At 56.9% G+C, this 16271-nt stretch overlaps 1 protein-coding gene across 16 annotated transcripts in view; it reads right to left on the bottom strand.

Moving 5' to 3' along the window:
- Nucleotides 1-16271, bottom strand: part of AGPAT3 (1-acylglycerol-3-phosphate O-acyltransferase 3) — an 80785-nt gene that overhangs the window by 25955 nt on the left and 38559 nt on the right. For 3 of the 16 annotated variants that reach the window (XM_053917535.2, XM_045196271.3, XM_045196267.3), the window contains exon 3: nucleotides 362-439. The exons of 7 other annotated variants lie outside the window; for them this stretch is intronic. The gene's annotated coding sequence lies outside the window, so the exon portion shown is untranslated. Of the gene's footprint in view, nucleotides 1-361; nucleotides 440-3612; nucleotides 3758-9084; nucleotides 9421-14220; nucleotides 14527-14549; nucleotides 14569-16271 lie in introns of those variants that run through there. 6 more of the 16 variants (XM_045196276.3, XM_024562043.4, XM_053917562.2 and 3 more) reach the window with 6 other exon arrangements.

Below are 16271 nucleotides of genomic sequence, written 5' to 3'. Positions count from 1 at the left end.
GTGCATATCCATGGACCCCAAGAGGGGAGTCCCAGCTCCTGATCTCAGTCACAATGAGAATGGCAACGCCTCTTCTAGAGACTACCCAGGGAGAAACACGTGGCCCAGTTCCGGGCAGTGGGAAGTCACGCAGGAGTCTGTGGGGGCTTCCAGCAAGGCGTCGGCTTTCCTAAGAGCAGAGACCATGCCAGCAGCTGCCACTTCAAGAGGCAGAGAGGACAAGAGTCAAGGTCTTTCAACACCATTTCTGTTACTCGTAGCCCAAATCCCCCGTGGCACGTGGTCAGTGCTGTTACTGTGGTCCCCGCAGCTCTGGCATATAACAGAGTTTGCTGAATAGACTCATATTTACTATACGTACATTTGTGACAAACGGCAGCAGGACTCTTTAATCTTGTACCACTTGCATGTCATCAGGAGCCATCTCAGTGAAAGTTCCCTGAAAGAACAATGTCACAGGATAGCCCGTGGAGCACTTTACCCAACCAACTCATCCGAGAACCTCAAAGTCCCATCAAACGCACCACAGGGCGGTCTGCGGGGCAGGAGCCCAACAAGGCTAGGAGGAGGAAGTGACATTGGCCCCAGTAAGCAGGAAACTGCCGATCCTTCTCCCTGGAGATATGTGGGGTGCACTCCAGGTGACAGAGGGCAGACACACAGCTCTGGGTGCCTGGGAGCCCACACAGCCAGCGACATCCTGACCACAGCCTGCTGGAGGAGCCGCGTGAGTCAAAGTGTTCCCGGGGCCCCCAGGCCACCTAAGGAAGGAAGCGAGGCACTCCCTAGCTGCTGTCTGAGGGGGATGTAGGAGCCTCCTTGGGCCAATGACAGGACTGGCTCTGTTTCCACTGTGAAAACTGCGGAGGGCCCTTGGTAGGAGGGTGCAAGGCCTGCTCCTATCTCTGGACAGTGGGGGCCTGGGCAGAACCCTGGGGACACAGAAGCCACGGTGCCCTCCAGGGACCCCTCATACCATACCTGACCCAACTTTCCAAGCCCCAGAATCTTGTCTTTTCAAGGTTGTTCCTATGATTTTACTGGCTTGAGTAGGGGTGGTGTTTGCGGGGGGAGGGGAGGAGGGAGGGGTGTGCAAAGCTCCTGGGGCCTGATGACTGCACAATAGAGCTGTGAGGAGTCGCTGGGCCTCAGGACACAGCAGAGGGAGCTCGCTGAGGGGGCAGATTGTGGGGGCCCCGTTCCAGAACACAGGCACACATGCACCTACACACACTGGTTCACCCACTCACACGTGCGCACACTATGCACACACACAGACACACACACACAACAGGCACAGCTAATTTGGCCGAGACCTAACTTGGGGACAATGAATCGCCCACTCTTTTACTCTCGGAGAAGCAGATGGGAGTCTGCTGTACAACCATCAGTCAATTGCTGGCTGATGCACTTTTTGGCGTGTACAATGTATTTTAAATTTAGCAGGTTGTGTGGGAGTCCTGGCTTCCTCTTGGCAATATAAAGAGCCCATCACACCCACCTTACCACAAGGGTAAAACCAGACAAGGTGCAAGTTCATGACTTTCCTTGGTCCCACCAGGGACCTGCGGTCACAGGACAACCAGCTAACAGGAAGGTGGGGCCGGACGGGCACCTGCAGAGAGCGGCCGAGCCCTCGGGTCCAGGCACGGGTTCAGGATGCTGCTAAAAGGGGTTCTGCTGCAACAGCTGCGGTCAGGTGGGGGTTGCGTGGCTGGGAGAGTGGGGGTCCCAGAGCTGCAGATGGGGTCTTGCCCTCCTGCAGGCTTTTCCTCCGTGACCCCCACCCCACCCCCACCCAGGGAGGGTCCTAGGAGGATTCTCCTGCACAAACTGGAGAACGTGTCAGGGTGTTTTCTACAATGAGAACACAAGCCTTAAAGACTGAACAGAGCCACTTACAAAACTAAAATTGTCACATTTGACATTAAAGAGGCATTGTGATTAGCACACTTAACAGAGTTTGCCCTGGCCAGGTAGCCCATTCGGTTACAGCATCATCCAGACACACCAAGGCTGGGGTCTGACCCCGGTCAGGGCACACACAAGAAGCAACCAGTGAATGTGTCCATAAGTGGAATAACACATTGACATCTCTCTCTCCCTCTCTCTCTCTCTCTCTCTCTCTCTCTCTCTGTCTCCCCACCCATCATCTCCCTCTCCAAATCAATAAATACAATACAATATGTTTTAAAATTTTAAGTAGATTTTTGAAAAGTTAGCTATTCAAAATGGAATAAACTTACTAGGTTTTGAATGCCCGCCCTTGGCCTCCACTCATGGCTGTGGAATAGCCCCCATATGTCCCGTCATGGTCCCACCACAGCCCCTGGCCCAGCTGCGGTTTGGAAAAGGTCCATCTTACCCCAAGTCACGGAAGGGGGGGGTCACCTGTCACTCAGTAGTTTGTCTCTTATTTGAACTTGTTGTCAGAATATCAACTCAGAACATCTCAGGTAAACAAATGTTTTGAAGTAAAGGATAGTATCCAAAAATACTAATCCAATTCAGGAAACACAGCGTTAAGCAGAAAGTGAAATAAAGATCATCATCAGTGCCCTGGCTGGCGTGGCTCAGTGGACTGAGTGCCAGCCTGCAAACCAAAGGGTCGCCGGCCGGATTCCCAGTCAGGGCACATGCCTGGGTTGCAGGCCCCGTCCCCAGTAGGGGGCGTGTGAGAGGCAACCACACATTGATGTTTCCTTCCCTCTCTTTCTCCTTCCTGTCCCCTCTCTCTATAAATAAATAAATACTATCTTTACTTTATTTGGGTAGTGGCAGCAAACAGGCGTGTACACTGCCATCTGCCCAGTGGTTGGTCAAGTGGCATGACCCCGGGACCTGGGAGCAAGACCCTGCCCCCTTCCTCACTTCCTGTCAATAACCTCCCCAGACTAGAAAATGGGAAATGTCTGAGGGGCCGCTCAAGGTCACAGCGTACCACCACACCCTGACCCCAACCCGAGGGCTGGTCCTGCCCGAGCCTGTGCTAGCCTGGGTCTGGGAGCAGGTGCCTGAGGTCAGAAGTGACCTCTGCTCCCCTTGTTGCCAGGTCCCATGGTGACAGCTCCTCTCTCTGAGGTCAGTTTCTCCAGGAAAACTAGGAAACTCACGGCATCGGGTGAGATGGGAGCAGCCCACCCCTGTGGGTCCTGAGCGGCACCCTCACGCCCTGCTTGAAGGTAAGACGTGATTTATAAACAGACTGGATCCATCCCCTTCTCAGGCTCTCTCTCCTCCTGTTCTTCCCAAGTCCCCAGACATTTACACCAAACCCCTCTGGTTCTCCATTTTATCCCCAACGAGGCTACTGTGGTCCGTGGTGCCAGGTCCCACGCCCCAGCTATCTCCCCATGGAGGCCCAGAGACATTAGAAGAGAAGGAATCAGAGAGGTGCTCTAGCCCCCCAAAAAGAACACACCTTTCTGTGCCCCTTTCAGGGAACCAGCGCAGGGAAGAACCCTGCCCTCCCGCAGGAGCTGTGCCCACGACTGCCTCCCTTGGAAGTCAGAGAAAACCCACAGCAGCCCCGCTGGCTGCTGTCCTGCCTCTCCCTCACCCTAGCGACGCTGCAGGGAGAGCAGAGGGGATGGCCAGACCACAGCACCATACCTCCTTCCCTCAGGGGACTTAGCCAGCAGGACGCGGGGACAGCCCAGGCCCACTCCTCATGAGCCTCCGGAACATAAAAATATCCCATAAAAATGCCCGTGGGCGGGAGAGCTGCAAGGGGCCTCCCTGTGCCTGCGTTTCTAAGCACAGCTCTGGGGCATCTGGTCACAGGAGCGAACTGGGGACAGCAGTCTGCCAAGTGGGTGAAATGTTAGGGACTGTGCTGCAAGCGTACTTTCAGACTTGGCACTGAGGTCAACAGAAGAATGAGGTGTGTGGAAGACAGGAAAGGTCAAGGTTCAAACTCCATGCAGGCCTCCTTCTCTGAGCAGCCTGGCCAGCCCCCCAGGGGTCCCTGGGATTAGCCGGTTAACGCGGCCCACTCACAAGGTGCTCCATCTCCACGGGTGCCGATCTCGGGGGCGGGGGGAGGGGGGGGTGGTGGCAGCTGTCACACACCACAGCACAGAAACCTTCGCCCTTGCTGAGCTCTCGTGCTTGGTCTCAAAGAGAACTCTGTGTTCCGACCTTGCCTTTACCGAACAGCGAATGAGCTGCTCTGCTGCCCCACAAACACCGAAACCTCCCGGCCGGCGGGGCCATGGCTCTGCCCTTGTCTTCCCCTCCAAACAGCTCTTCTGCAGGCCGTGCTGCCCACCCCAGATGAAGGTAAAAAGGCTAGGCTGTGGGGGGCTGGGCCGGCTCAGGGACAGGAGGCCACCCCAGAGGACTTGAAACTACAGGAGCCACACTGAGGGCTGACCACTGCAGGCATGGCCCCACCGGTGGGGCAGGAAGGTCCCTGACCACCAGCTGGGCATCCACTCTCCTGGCCTGGATTTTTCTCCTCCTTCCGGGCCATCGAGAGCAGCTCAGCAGGATTACTACGAGAAGCTACTAGTTACATATCCTCTCTCTTCACTGGGAAGTGAGCACAGGGCACTTTGGTCGTGAGCCCAATACATAGAGAGTGGTGCACCGGCACCAACAGACACCCCAGGGAGGGGGCGTGTCCAGGAGGAACTGTAAAGGGTGAGCCAGCCTTTCAGAGACAATTTTCATGGCCTCCCTGTCCCCGTTACCTGGGATGGCGCCTGGCACTTCGAGAAACTGCGGTGAATGAACAGTCCACCAATACCCATTCAATACCAACAAACTCACAACGTGAGACCCCCACGGACTCCGCAGCGACTGCACACGGTAGCGTGGGCATTACCGGGGGCACGTGGCACCTGTACCACCTCACGCAGCACTCCTTTCCATTTCTGTGAAGGAACCGGCCGAGGTCACCTTGCAGATACGGACATTCACATCCCTCCCTGACAGCCCTGGGGCTGCCCATCGCAGAATCTGCCAACCAAGGGCCAACCAACCAACCGGAGCCTCAGCGTCTCCGTCCCCAAAAACCTGCCCACCCACCCACATGGCCCACATAATCCAGGTCAAACTGGATTAGCAGAGACTGCACGAGCCAATGGGTTCTGGAAGTTTCCAGGTGGTGCTATGAGCTCAAATCCCTTTGTGACTCGGAAGACGTCCCAGGAGCCCTGCAATGCCCTGAGTGACGCTTCCTCCCTAAGATCTAGATGCACAAAAAGGCGAATTCACTGTTGCCATCAGCCGAGAGAAACAGAGCAAAGTGACAGCCCCCAGGAGAGGCCCTTCTGCCTGGCAACTGGCCCAGCGTGCCCCACCAACCCGTAAAGGTGCCCGTCCTTCGGCCCCGAGGTGCAACGTGAAGGAACCCCACAGAAACTGGGGGACGAGCGGGAAGGTGAAAGTTTGAGGCCACTTGCTTAGTTTTGGGCGGTACCGAAAACCAGGGGCACCAGGGGCAGGTGGTCAAGGCAGCGAGCCCGCCTCTTGGTGGGTCTGGCCCTCAGAACCGAGCCGTGCGGAGAACTTGGCGACAGTGACAGCGCACAGGCTGCACTGCTGGCTGACAGGGGGACACGTGTCGCGATAACTCTCACACGCCGGGGACAGACTGACCAAAATACCATGGGGGGAGTCGCTGGTAATGAAATAATATGGACTTCTTGGGATACTTCTCTGCTTTTCATTAAAGGTTTTTGGCATGAAACAATTATTGCTTACATAATTAGAAAAATTCTTTTTTTTAAAAAAAGACACCCTTGACATTAAAAATGGCTTACTAAGAGCAGCTACGGATGAGACCACCCCAGCACCAACACCTGTGAGTTGTTTCTGAGCCCAGGTCAGCAGGCCCCCCCACAGGCCGCAGTGGCACCAAGGCTTGTCCTCTGCCAGCGGCTCTGGCGTGGCTTGTGACACAGGGTGGCCGCTGACACCCACTGCTCTCCTCACTCTACAGGTGTGTCTTCTGATAAAATGGCTCTTTCTATTAGGCAAGCATTCTGCCACCAAGCAATGTGATGAGGCTGGAGAAGTGCCATCCCCTGGGGAAAGCTCTCAAGGCCTGCTTGCAGGGGAGTGGGGGAGGAAGGAGGCAGAAGAGGGGATGTTGGAAGGCACCAGAATGCCACCAAGGTGAGCGCACTGGCTCTCCACTACGAGGTGGGTTATCTATTGCACCAGTTTTAGGGATTACTACATGAAATGAAACCAGAAACCGAGGACTCGCTGGCCCCAGACATGGGTTCAGTGAACTAGCCCATACAAGCACTCCCGGAGCCGGGCTCCGCAGTGCCTGGGAGGCCAGCACACAGGTCCAGCTGTCAGACCAACCTTTCCAAAACACAAGGCAGCTCTGATCTGAAAAATGCCACCGGCTTAGGAATACTTTTGCAACACTAAAAATTGTTAATTGCTTTCAATTTTTAATTCCTTCTAATTGGCGTGGAAACCCCAAGCTCTCCCTCTCACGTTGGCACTGCTGTTGGAGAGTCGTAACGCTGCCTGAGGCGCCCTGCCCTCCGTCCAGCCCCCGTGGGGGAAATGCACCCGAAATCACGGTTCTCTTTAGGCCCGGCTTTCCTCCCTCCCACATACCTGCCTCACTCCCATTAGACTAATTTTTCCAAATGGTAACATATATTCCAATAACAGGCCTCCTGACTGAGCCAAGGTGATGAGAATGCACACTCATTCATGGCGTCCCCTGCACCGCACCACCCCACCCCTGGGCGGCAGGACGGGGCAGCTACAGTGGGTAGGACCGGGCTCTGGGGTCGTGCCAGGCAGCACGTGGGTGGACAGGTTACGCTAACCTTGCTGTTGCTCAACAATTCAAAGATGCACGCTGTGATACTACAGCCTAGTGTGCATTTCGTAATGAGTCTTGTCCCAGTGCCACATCTGAAAGCGGTGGCTGGTGAGGTCGCTGAAAAGAAAAGTGACCTGCAAGGGATGCTGTCTGCATGGCTGGGGCTTTGCAGCCCCATTTCCTTACATGTCATAGGTGGTCCTGGAATCTTACACCGAATCTGATGCAAGGCTCACTGAGAAAGCATGGCTCTGCCCCTGGCCACTGTGCCCAGAGGTGGCAGCTGCAGGGACCTCCGGAGACGGGGCTGAAACCCCCACGCCTCCCTGACTGGTCAGAGGCTCCGTGTGGCGCCTCCCGTGACCTCACAGCTCGGTCAGACTTCCCCTCCGAGAGCTGCTCTGCACCCCAGCCCCTCACTGGTGATAGGCTAATGTGAGGCAGGAGGAGGAGAGTCCTTGCTGCGGAGACACGAACAGGACATGGCCACAGGTGGCAGTGCCATAGCTGTGGTCATTGGGAACCCACCAGGGAAGCTGCCCTTCCCGAGGACTCTACATTGTCCCCATGGGAGCACCCAGTGGGGCCCACGAACCTTTCCAGGGAGTGCGGACAAGTTCACAAAGTGGCAGCAGCACCTTCAACAGAATGGAGGTCCTCCTGGGACCTTGACCGTAGAATGGAGCCGAGCCTGTGGGCTGTGCACGAGCTGCAGGTCAGCACTGGTCACGGGTGGGGGAGGGACCACCCTCCCTCAGGCCATACCAGCACTTCAGGTGTTCCACCTCTCCATGCCTCGAGGGCCACGGATGACAGGGGTTGTCCGGGAGTGAGCCCTCACTGCAGACACGCCTGCCTCCTGCCTAAGGACAGCCCCGCGAGGGCGGCTCCCTGTGGGCCCTGGTGCTGCACACTTGGGCCGATGATCCTTCACTCTCAAAAGTGCCCTGCAGTTTATGACAAAGGTCCTCTCCTCCTATGGGAACCTGGAGACTTCCTTCCCAATAATGACCCTGCCCCCATTCACAGGGGTCAATACCAAGAGGTCAAGTCTTTCTCCCAGCACCTGGACTGATTCCTCCCCTAACTCCCACATTTACCTACTTATCTTTTGGATCTGTGTAATTCTTTGTGTAGTCTATCATTTCAACGTAAGACCTCAGATGCAAATACCTTGGGGGAGTAACTCCATCCTAAGAAGTAAATGACTGCAGAGTACAGGAGGAAGGGGGCTCCCCAGCAAGAAAAGGCCGCCGAGGCCCGGGGGACTCATGGGGGCTGCAGGGGCCTGGAGCTAGCTGGCGAGCCCTGCCTGCCTGGTGTCCTTGCCGCCTGCAGCACCCCTCCATGTCACCCCAAACGGAAGACATGCTAATCGGATCTAGAGAAGAGAAAGCCTCCAGATCGGAGGCTGGAATTCCCACCCCACCCAAGTGCGGGGGAGGAAACAAAAATAAGCCAGGATGGACCTCCTGAGAGTGGTTGCCTCTTTACAGGAACTTCCTGCTCTCCAGCTCCAGCCAACAAGGATGCCCAAGCCTTGGGGTTTGGGGTCTCCCCACTGCCACCCATGGCCACCATCAGGTGGGTGCCAGCCCTGTGGGGCCGTCGGTATCTGCTGGTGAACAAAAGCTGCCACATGCACAGACAGGGCTGACACCCCATTTCACAGACAGAAACTGGGGGCCCAGAGCACACACGCCCCACTTACCATCGCAGCCTCGCGAGGGGCTGGCCGAGCTGAGCCTCCAGCCCCCAGGCCAGCGTTGCCCATGGCACCCCGCCAATGCCCCCACACGTTCACCATGAGAGGGGTATGTAGTCTGGTCACAACTGCTGCAAAGTGTCACCAGTGACTCCCCATAAACCATCTTATCTCCTATGGATACAGCGGGGTAACGTCCCTTTGATGGAAGCGACCCGTTTTCCATTCAATTGACAGACCCCAGGTGGGTCAGCAGCCCCAGCTGTACCCACCCCGGGCAGCCGTGGGCTGGGAGGTGACAGCAACGGGGAGTGCTGGGGGCAGGGGCTCCCCTCCGACACTCACCCAGCACCCAACGACCTTCTTCAGGAGCGTTCTTAACCAAAACACATTCACGGAAGGCCAGGATAAGCCCCCAGGGACCCTCATGACGTGGGAACCACGTGATCTATGCTCTGGAAGTACCTGGCTTCACGGTGGGGAGAGGGTTTGCGGACCTGCAGGGACAGAGGGGGACGTACCACAGCACTGGGCACCCCTCCCCCAGGATGGCCCAGACCCGGGCGCCAGCCATGCTCACCAGTACAAGTAATAAGCCAAAGCCACAGCCACCAGGGTGGCGCAGACCCCCGAGAAGAGGCAGGTGGAGTAGCTGACCAGCATCTTCACAGCCCTGGTCCCGTGCGCTACCGCGCGTCGGTGAGGAGGAGACGGGCAGTGTGAGTGGGTGTCACCTCAGCCGGTGGATAAGGAGAGCGATTACGACCGGGCCCACGCCACCCACACAGGATGGGCCTCAGCTGCTGAGAGCATCTGCTCCGCAGAAAGAGGGCAACACGCACTTCTGGGGTGCTGCCCCCACCCAGCAGCACCCTGCAAGTCTCAGAGTCCAACGCAAATGAAAGCAGGGCCCCGACCAAAGTAGCACATAAAGCAGGGCCTCTCCTCGGCCCCTGCGGGGTGCCCGGTACCCACTAATCCAATAAGCAGCTTTCACTGGGAGCCACTGTAAACAGGTGGCATCACGGGGCTCAGACAGGACACAGGTCAGAGGGCCCTGCCCCAGCACCTGACCCTGGACCTTGGACCTAGAAGCCACCAGAAACCTCAAGGGCACAACAACCCTACTGCACCCGAGGGGTGAGCCAGTGAGGGGGACCCCAGGCTTGGCCTCGGACTGGAAAACCCCTGACAGACCTCCAAGTGATGGGCACTCTCTCTCTGGGGCAATGCCCCAGGTCAGCGGGTTCCCCTCCCCGCCCCCAGAGCAGAGCTGCCAAGCACCCCCCACCACCCCGCAAGAGGCCACAGGCAACACCCAGTTCCAAGACCAGACCCCGTGGATGACCGCTCTAGTCACTGCCCTGTGGTGATCCCTAGGAGGAGTCACGCCTCCTATTCCCTGGAAAGCGGAGCTAAATCGACTGGACAAGTGAACAGCGGACGGGCGGAGGTCTGCTGCCTCTCTCGTCTCCCCAGCCTGAGACTCTGAATCTGCACCAGAGACCGGAGACGTGATAAAGTGATGCAGGGACAGAAGTGTCGCCCCTCAAAACCCGCTCTCTGTGCAGAAGGCCCCCAACAGACACACGAGGAACAGGAAGAGAGAGATTTACTGGGAGAGCACCTCGAGGCTTCTCTGGCCAGCACACCTTCCTTCAGGGTCCTCGTGCTGTACTAGGGTGACAGGGAAGTCGGTGCTTTGTGCATATTCCCTGGCACAAGACACGAAAGACCCACTCCCAAATAGGCGACGGCCCGCAGCTCCCGCCCTGCCGGCCGAGCACACTCCAGCCCCCTGCTCCTGTGTCTTGCGGGCGGCAGGGCCCCGGGCTGGAAAAGCCGGTCCTGCTGCTGTGCTGCCCCCACCCCCCCGGTCTGCAGTGTGACCTGGGGCCCGGGGTCTCTGGGCAGTGACAGTCAGGTCCCTTTAGAGGCATCCAGGTGTGACTGACATTCTGGCCTGTGGCCTGAGAAGCCATCAGGATGGAAGGCGGGTCATCACTCCCCCGCTTTGTCCACTGGGAAGGGGATTTGCCCTGAGCAGCATCTTGCTGGCTATGGATTTCCACCTCCTTAATCCCCAAAGCAGCCTGGAGGAGCTGCTGACCTGGGAGGAGCAGCTCCTAAATGGCTGTGCGTGCTCCCCTGGGGCCTGAGGCCAGTCCTCCCCCTCTGAGGGCCTGAGAACCAGGCTGTCTTAGGCTGTCTCCCTGCGGGGCATCCGCACCCGCCTTCCTAACAAACAGTGGAAAGAAGCGCTCCTCCCTCAGAAAGCTGACTGGTGATCCAAGCCTGCACAACCCCCCTCCCAAGTCAACAGGCGCAGCCTAAAGAACCCTGGGTGGGGGCAGGGTGGCCCTCCATGCATCTGAGCCTTGGGGATGCTGGCCCCCCAGGTTGTGAAACCCATCGCTTAACACAGGGGTCTCTCTCTCTCTCAGGTCCCCATGAAGGGTGCCAGGTGCCCTTTGTTTGAATGGCAGCACCTGGGCTCAACCTTTGCTCTGAGGCCAGTTCTCATTTTGAAGGTCCTTGTTGGTGAGGACCTTCTGGAACCCGGGTGGCCCTGCCTTCCTCTGGGTAGGCTGTCTGTTTGCAGGCCCCACCCTGCATGTCAGGGTGCCAGCCCCTCTCCTCCACGAGGCAGCCAGACTCATCTGGAAAGGCAATGGGGTCATGGCCCACCCCCCAGCTGCCACCTTCCCAACCATAGGCTTCTGAGATACTTGCTACATCCTGCCTCCATCCCCAGCCTCCTGCCAGTTTGCAGGGTGGAAGCCAGGCCAGCCCCTCAGCGGGCGAGTGGGTGGGTGGCCTGCGGGGTTGCTGTACCCCCCAGATGGCCACACAGACCCATCCAAGCCCTTGGCTTCCTGACGGCACCCACAGGGGCTACTCTAGGCCTGTTATCGGCACCCAGCCCAAGGCACCTGCTGCCGTGCTGGTTTCTCTTCTCTGCTCTCCCCCCAACCCTGGGACCCTGGGACCCTAGGACCCTAGGACCCTGGGAAGCACTGACAGGGGTCCATGCACAGAGCTCCCTGGTGGGGGGCGGGGTGCTGGAGGACAGAGGGACAGTCAGGTCATGCCTGAGTCGCTCCCTGCCTCCATGTGTCACAGGAGGAGTCCTTTCTCTCCGGGTGACACTGCAGCAGGCTGCTGTGCTTGCCCTGGAGAGAGGGCGCATGGCACAGCCTTGGGCCCAGACTGGACCCCAGTCTAGCACCTGCCCCCACTTCTGAGCTGAGCCTCAGTTTAAAGTGGGAATAATCGCTCTACCCATGTCACTGGGGGGTGGTGACAGGTAGGGGATTGGCACAGGCAAAGCACCTGCAAAGATGCCTGGTGTGGGAAATGCCAAAAATGGTTAGCTCTCACAATGACGTCATCATGGTTCATGAGCTATGCCGTCGGGGGACCGACTGGCAGAGGCGGAAGAAGTATTGAAGGGATCGGAACCAAAACTACACCACAGGCCTGTTTTTGGTTCTATTACCAATAAAGAATGGTGAGATAGTTCTCTTTTCACTATATTCTTTACATTATTTGTATAAAACTCAGCAAACCTAAGAGGTTTAGAGTTTTGGTTTTATTTATTTTGAAATAAAGGTTAGCATAAAAGTTTTGCCCAAACCCTCCTCCAGTTGTGTTTCTGCTGAGCAGAAGCTCCCTGGGGGGCCTGGGTGCGCCCATCTGGCTGGTCCGGGCACGGACCAGTCGCCGTGAGGGTCCCCTCGTCCCGAGAGCCCCATGTGTGACGTCATGCCTGCCTCTCAATTCCTATTCGGTTTCACTCTCTGGTCTCTTATTGAAGTTAGAGAGAACAGAGCTACTTTGAATGTGTTACACAAGACAATGTCACAGGAACATTCTATCCCTAGATGACTTCCCTGGGCCTAAAGATGGCCGATTCACACTGACTGTGAGACGGGGACAGCAGGAGTACGTAGACAGAGTCTCCTGGTGGTTTCCTCAAAGCAGCAACATTAAAGGCACGTTCTAAAAACTTAAAACTTTTCTTTAGGCTCATTACATTTCTCATGAAATTTCCACATTCTCTTTCTTGCACAACTGCGAGAACTCAAGGTGTGATTAAATATTCCTGTGTAACTAGTATAATTACTGCAGCCATCAGACATGAGGACGCGTGAATGATAAATATGCAGTTGCATTATTGTGCCAGCTCTGAAAAGAAACTCACTTTCCTACCACACTGACAACGCCTTGTCCCCAGAAGGACCCCTTTGTCAGCCGTCAGGTCTGGAGGCGGCCAGGTGCTGCTTCTACACCATCTGTCTAGTGCCACGAGCCCGGCCCCGAAACCAGGAACCGGCCAGCACCAGAGGGCCATGAAGCTCGAGACCAGGAGAGAGCAGGAAGGTGGAGGTGCCTGAGCAGGGCAGAGAAAAAGCTCTGCCCTGAGGGCCACCCACTGGGCCTGCAGGGGCCACCAGGGATCACAGGTTCCATGGTGGTGCCTGCAGAAGCCACCACAGCGAGCTGCGTGTCTCTCCAGCTTCCAGACAAACATACAGTCCCTTCTCCCTGCCTCCAGGGAGAGGGCAGGTATGGACACAGGACAGCCCTGACCTGGGCCCCTCCTGTCCCTTCTGTTGGCTACCTCCTTTCCCTGGCTGGTTCCCTCTGCTCACCTTCAGTCCAGGGGTAAGCAGGTGCCCCCCAGAAAGTGTGATCCCCTTTCTGCCAGCCTCACCTCCATGTCCTGGCCCTTCAGGGAGGACCCCATCTGGGGACACCCCAGAACCGGGTACTGACGGCCTATACGTTAACACTGAGGTCTGAAAGGGCAGGTAACATAGAAACTAAGAAAGGCCACAAAAGCCCCAACAAGATGCACTGGTGACAGATCGGGGAGACCACGCCAGACACACAGGTGAGATGTCAGGTAGGTCATGCCAAGGTCGCGCTAAGTGACAGGTACTAGACATAAATTATTCATTTAATGATCACAATAGCCCTGATCTCCCAGCACCACTACCAGCTCCAAATAAACTCTGCACAGGGTCAGCAAACAACTGGCCAGCCTGGGGTTAGAAACCAAGTTTGGCCAATGCTGGCCTCAGAGTATTTCACTGCCCTCGGTGCAGCCAGTTCGACCTAGCTCCCCTTGGAGTGATTCGTGGCTTCTTCCCGAGTAGGGACAAACTCCAGGAAGTCCCCAGGAGCCAGGGCTTCCTGGGGCTTGTCCCCACTTCTCTACCCCTCGGACTCTTGTTAACTCACAATCAGTCACCTTCTTTCCCACAGTTTCCCCAAAGGCACTGTGTCAATTTCCATCCTCTGGGCCTCAAGAAAATGTGTCCTGCCTAACCCACAAAATGGCAGCGACAAGCAGAAGTTAGTGCTCTGCTTTACGCCCCTGGCTTTCTGCACTTGCTAAACACGTCTGTCCCAGGCCCCCCCTCACACAGCCCTACTGCTTTTATTAGGTTAATGAGATGCTGCCCGCCCACTGGGAACACACCATCTCACCAGCCTGTTTACCCAACTGAGCTCAGCATTAGGAACGGAGAGAACCCTCAGATGCCAGCAACACACTGCTTTTGGACCTTCAAGAAGACGAAAAGTTGCCAAATGCACTCACTTAACAACTGCCCCCCCCATCCCTGAGGCCTCGCTGGGCCCCTCACTATTGACAGTCAGTTCCCCCCTCACACCTCATTCTGATGCCCAGGGTGCCCTTCCCACTGACCGCTTGGACCAGAGCTCCTGGTGCTCCCCCCGCAGCCTTTGGAGAGGTTATGAGTCCTTCGAGCTGTCTCTTCTGGTCCCAGGGAGAAGCAGGAGAGACTGAGTCCACAGCCCGAGTGTGTCCTAGAAAAGCATTCTCCGGCCCTGCTCACGTCCACTCTGTTCCAAGGGGGACAACCAAGGGCTGAGTCCCATTCAGCTGCAACCCCTCTCCAGGGGGGCACCTGCAGAAGTGACTTCCCACGCCTGGAGGCAGGAGGTTTTATATTCCGCTTCTCACCCAGTCGGCCCTCCCACAGCCTTAAATACCCAAATAATTAAGTAACTAACAAAAATAAAGCTCCCGGCGTGGAAAGGATCTTCGCTTTGACTCACTCTGGGTAAATGAGACGCAGTGGCAAACTCCAGGAGCGAGGCGGGTGCTCACGGGGACCAGCTGATACAATGTCCTTCCAATTCACACTGGGACATGCGAGGGGAACAGGTTACTATGCAAACCAAACACAAGTAAACAGTGGAGGTGTGAGCCCAGGAAGGCCAGAGGCCAAGGCTCAAGAGCTCTGAAGTGCAGTCAGGGGCTCTATGCCAGATGCTGTCTGCTTGGCTGGCAGTTACTCGGTGGCAGCTGGGAGGAACACGCACAGGTGTGACTGGCAGCAGGTGTCCTGGGATGATGATGCTGCGTGGAGGCTGGGGGTCCCCCAGTTACAGGTGGATGAAGAGGTGACGGCTTCACTCTAGAACTCAGGGGTCAGCCTAGAAAGCTCCCCAGGGTCATGTGACCAGGCTCTCTGGCCCCCAGCAAGTTCAGACAATGTGAACCCACTGGTTCTTTGTCACGGCTGCATGTGAGGACTGGTGGGCAGCCTTCTGATGGCGGTCACGGTCAGCGGTAGACGACAGTGAGGAAGACAGGTGCACAAGCTCTGAAGCACCTGCGAGAGCTACCTGGTGGTCCTTCAAGCTGCAAAATCCCAGTACAGAAAAAGGGGCACGGCAGAAGACGGGTTTTAGCTCGTCATGAACTATCAGTAGGTGGCTCGGACCCTGCGGGCTCCTCACACTCCGACGGCTCCTGTAGCCAGCACCACAAGCTTGAAACCCACCCCAGAAAAAAGCCTCCAGCCTGGAAAGCAGCTTTTAAACAAAGCCCAGTTTCAGGCGAGAGACCTGTTTGAACCGTTGCCATGGCCCTTAAATTTGTGTGAGCCAGCTTGCTCTGCTCCTCGTCGCTTCCACTGACTTCACTGTCAAAGTGTCCCTCCACCATGAGGCTGAGTGATCGGCGCGGGACACTGCAGCCTGGGGCCCCTCTTCTCAGGCGGGAGCGTGCCCTATCCTCCAGCGCTGTCGCTCTGCTCTTTGAAATCTCCTTTTCAAAAAAACTTTTTTAAGGTTTTATTTATTTTAGAGAGAGGGGCAGGGAAGGAAAAAGGGGGAGAAACATTGGCCGTTTCTCTGTCAGGACGAGGGGGCGAGGCAGTGGCTGCTCGGCCAGGCGGGCGCGGGGTCCTGGGCTCGCCGCTTGTGCGGCCTGATATTGTGTGCACCAGCTCCCGTTTGCGTTTTCAGAACAAGTGTGCTCGGTGAGGCCGCATTTCTTTCCACAGAGCAGGCCCTGCTCTGGGGATGCACCCAGAAGCCAGTGAGGAGCTACCATCGATCGTCAGGAGGGCCCTGGGCCAGGGTTTACACCACCTGTGCCCGAGCCACCCAAACCACCCTTCTTCTCCACCTGCAGAGGGCGCTGTTCTCCCCAGTCAGCTGAGTGGCTGCTCTGGGCTCCTGCCGCTGCCAGAGCAGGCAGTGCCCCACCAACTTGGCTGCCCAGCACCCAGAGAGCAGATGAACCAGCCCCTGGCAGGACGCACCAGGCCTGACATGGGCCTGTCTACCCCAGCTCCCTGGAAAGGGAGACCAGGTTCTAGAATTTCAGGCAGGACAGTCTAACAGTAGCTGGAGTTGACAGTGCTGTACAGGGTGATGCTCGCTGGTCACCATCACCGAGCATCCAGAAGGCTCTGTGTGTGTCACCTCATCCACTCTTCACCA

The sequence above is a fragment of the Desmodus rotundus genome, chromosome 2 (assembly GCF_022682495.2).
Source record: "Desmodus rotundus isolate HL8 chromosome 2, HLdesRot8A.1, whole genome shotgun sequence".
In the NCBI taxonomy this organism is placed as follows: Eukaryota; Metazoa; Chordata; class Mammalia; order Chiroptera; family Phyllostomidae; genus Desmodus; species Desmodus rotundus.
This window is presented reverse-complemented; position numbering and strand designations above follow the sequence as displayed.